General features: G+C 42.4%; 1 pseudogene; it reads right to left on the bottom strand.

Annotated features, from left to right (window-relative positions):
- Window positions 1–3,699: 3,699 nt before the first annotated feature.
- Window positions 3,700–3,789, bottom strand: LOC133766135 (small nucleolar RNA SNORA40; annotated as a pseudogene).
- Between the last annotated feature and the right edge of the window lie 492 nt (window positions 3,790–4,281).

Genomic DNA, 4,281 nt, shown 5'->3' on the forward strand with positions numbered 1-4,281 from the left:
TTCAAACTTGAGTCTTTAGTCTTCCATACATAGAAAAAGACATTACATCTTTTTTTTTTTTTTAAGATTTATTTATTTATTTGAAAGTCAGAGTTACACAAAGATAGAAGAGAGGCAGAGAAAGAGAGAGAGAGAGAGAGGTCTTCCATCTGCTGGTTCACTCCCCAGTTGGCCACAATGGCTGGAGCTGCACCGATTTGAAGCCAGGAGCCAGGAACTTCTGCCAGGTCTCTCACGTGGGTGCAGAGGCCCAAGGGATTGGGCCATCTTCTGCTTTCCCAGGCCATGGCAGAGAGCTGGATCAGAAGTGGAGCAGCAGGGACTCAAACTGGTGCCCACATGGGATACGCACTGCAGGCAGCGGCTTTACCAGCTACGCCACAGCGCCGACCCTGACATTACATCTTTAAATTAGAAAAGATCATTTATTTGAAATAACCATATATATTTGTTATTCAAAAAATGTTAAACAAGATTTTCCAAATTTTAGTCAACATAGTAAGTTATGGAACATTTCAATAAAACCACCTGCCTTTATTCAAAACTACTTCAAAGCCTCCTCGAGAGAGGTGTTGCTTCCATCATCTGCAGTACATGAAGGATGGTGAAACAGTCAAGGTGAAGCAAAGTCCCAGGTCCTGCAGGGCTGAACTAACAACGTCAGAGGCATGAAGAAGTGGATTCCAAATTAGGGGACTTTATGGAGTCCAAAATACCCCCACACATCTAGTCACTCAATATGTATTTCACAAGCTTCTCAGTGCACTTGATTTTTATTCAAGACATTAATCAAGATTTTTGTAATTAGGCTTTTGGAAGGCAATTTAAAATCTACTTTTCACAGAGAAAGTGATCAATGTGTATTTGTCAATGGAGTGATTTAAAATGGCAACATTCTGAGCCTTATCTGGAAGGAAATACATGCTGGTTGATTAATATTTAATTAATTCATAGCAGTAATTACTGGAAAGAATATTTAACTTAAACTTGTGAATATGTTAGAGTAGCGAGATACCTCCTCCCTTCCCCCTTAATTTAGTGCAGATGTTGTATGAGTACATGCTGTAGATATAAATCAGAGTGGTTGTTTGGCACAGTGGTAAGACACTGCTTGGGATGTCTCATCCCATATCGGAGTGCTAGGTTTGAGTTCACTCCTGTTTACAACTTCCTGTTAGTGCATACCCTGGGAGATAGCAGTTGACGGCCCAAGGACTTGGGCCCCTGCCACTAATATAGGAGACCTGGAGTTCCCAACTCCTGGCTTTGTTTTGACCTAGTCCTGGTTGTTATAGGCATTTGGGAAGTAAACCAGTAGATGGGAAATTTCTCTCTATCTGTCTGCCTCTCTGCCTTTCAAGTTTAAATAAATAAATAAATAAAAATTACAAAGAAATTATGAGAAATTTGAGGTCTGCCTTGCAACTTGTGCTGGGGCAGGCTCAAGCACCTGGTTATGCCAAGGTGAACTAAGTGAGGGCATTCCTGAGGATTCTGAGTAGGCAGATTCACCCAGTGGCCACTCTCATGAGGCTTTGATGTCTATTTTCGCTTGAGATTTGTTTTGGCACCAATTAACAAGACCTCATTCTGTACCAAGGCACAAATCAAACTGTGATCATTTGATTAATCCATACTCTGTGAAAGCACACAGTCACATGTACATACTGGGGTATGCATTTTAAGTGTTTAAGAGCCTCCAGGGCGTCCAGGGCCAGGAAAAGTGATGTTCATTCCCTGGGATTGAGTCTCCCTCCCAGACTCTCTGTGGGCGTCACACTGCTCAGAAAGAAATAGGGGGAACAGCTGTAGCAAGGCAGAGACGTTAGCAGCAAAGTGTGGTGTCAGAACCCACGTGGTGAAGAGCACCCGTTGGTAGTTACATCAGGAGTGCCAGGACTGTTTGAGCTGCCAAGAGAGTGACTGTGGGAGGGTGGGTGGGTAGAACAAAGAGGCAAAGGGAACAACGCAAGCCCAATCCAAGGAAGGGCAGAAAATCAGCCCTCAGGCATGTGACATGTTCCCAGATGTCCTGAGGGTGCCACAATAGAACGAGGTGAACTGCAGATGCAGGCAGGTCAAGGGCTTGCTCAAGGAGCTATGGATAAAGCCACTCAGTGATAAACTTCCCAGGGAGCCAAAGTGGGCTTTGTGAACTTGCCCAGACCCTACATAGGAGGTTCAGTGAGGGCTCCGGGCTCCTCCATCTCTGCCCCAGCACAGTCTTGGCACAAGAAACAACTCAGTGGAACCCTAGGTGCAGTGTGACCTCTTGCCCAGGAGACGACATCCCAAGCTTCAGGGGAACAAATTGGTGCCCCTCAGGGATCCGCCAGGCTGTCCAAAGCAGGTGAAGTAGTCTAAAGTGCCAGTCAGAATCCTTTGCAAGTAGAAAGTCTAAATATAAGTGAGCAGTCAGCTGGTTGGAACAGTGACACACTAATGTTTACTGCTTTGGCCCAATATCTGAGGACATTGTTTGATCCTTTTGCCTTTTTGTTCTACTCACCACCTACCCATAGAGTTCCTGTCATGGCTGACAGAAGAAAAGCAAAGGACCCAAAAGAAACAGACAGGGCCCAGCTAGAAACTCTTCAAGTAAGTGTTTATTTCAGCCTTTCCTTGCAAATTCCATCTCATTCTGCTTGTTTGTATCACTTTGGTTCACACAGTAGTAAATCTTATCATGTTTTCCCCTATTTTTGCTGTGTAAATTTTATCATTTATTTTATCTGAATTTGGCCTCCTTCTAGACAGAAAATAAAAGTTTCTTAAAGATGAGAATGCATATTAGTTAGGTTGGGCTGCTGCCGCAAAATACCATGGACCCCATGCCTTCTACCAAACATTTATTTCTCACTGTGTTGAGAGTGGAAGTTTGAAATCAAAGTGCTGGCACATTTGGTTCTCTGTGAGGGCCTCTCTCTGGTTGTAGATGACTGCTCTCTCAATGTGTCCTTACATGGCAGAGAAGGAAAGAGCTCTGTCTCATCCCCTTTTGTTTATTTGCTATTTACTGAGAGAGAGAGAGAGAGAGAGAGAGAGAAAGAAAGAAAGAAAGGGAAAACTTGAGTCGATGTTTTACTCCCCAAATACCAGCAATTGGACAGGACTAAGATAAGGTGGAAGTCAGGAGCTCAAATCAAGTCTCGCACATGGATGACAAGAGGCCAATTACTTGATAGAAATGCTACTTCTGCACATTTCTCAAGAGAAATAAAAACATGTTCACATAAAAACTTGTACATGAATGTTCCCAGAAACATTATTTCTAAGTCAAAAAAGCCATTGGCTGAGAATAAATAGACAAAATATACTATTGTTATACAAAAGAATGCTGTTTAGCAATACAAAGGAATGAAGTACTGATACATGTGACATGTCACAACATGGTTGGACTTCAAAACCATACTAAGTGAAAGTAACCATAAAAGGATGATCCCATTGATATGGCAAGTCCAGAGAAGAAGTCTGTCAAGACAGGAAGTGTATTGGTGTTCTAGGACTAAATGGGGTGGTGAGGAGGAAGGGGAGTGGAGAGTGACTCATAATAGGTACAAGGTTTCTTTTGGGGGGAATGAAAATCACAAATTAGGTTATTATGATGTTGCAAAAGTCTGTAATATACTAAAACCACTGAACTATATGCTTTAAAGAAATGTACCTTATGACATGTAAATTAGATTTCTTTTTTTTCATCCTATTCCTGCTTGTATGTATCAAAACTCATACTGATCAATGAGTTCTGGGTTGTAAAAGAGGATTCTTTTCTTTAATTCCAGAAATTAAGCCAAATTTCATTTTTAAAAAAGATTTATTTATTTGAAAGGCAGATTTATAGAGAGGCAGAAGCAGAGCTCAAGAGAGAGAGGTCTTCCATCCACTGGTTCACTGTCCAAATGGCCTCATCAACTGGAGCTGGGTCAATCCAAAGCCAGGAGCAAGGAGCTTTTTCTAGGTTTTCCATGCTGGAGCAGGGGCCCAAGCATTTGGGCCATCTTCCACTGCTTTCCCAGGCCATTATCAGGGAGCTGGATCAGAAGTGGAGCAGCTGGTGCTCATATTGGATGCTGGCACCACAGACAGATGCTTAACCTACTATGCCACAGTGCCAGCCCAAGGAAGATATTTTGATGCATATAAAATGTAAATTTGGGGTCCAGCATTATGGCCATTGGGGGAGTGAACCAGTGGATAGAAGATCTCTGTCTTCCCCTTTCTTTCTGTAACTCTGCCTTTCAAATAAATAAATCTTTTTTAAAAATGTAAAGTTGCTGCTTT

The sequence above is a fragment of the Lepus europaeus genome, chromosome 8, assembly GCF_033115175.1.
Source record: "Lepus europaeus isolate LE1 chromosome 8, mLepTim1.pri, whole genome shotgun sequence".
NCBI classification, from domain to species: domain Eukaryota; kingdom Metazoa; phylum Chordata; class Mammalia; order Lagomorpha; family Leporidae; genus Lepus; species Lepus europaeus.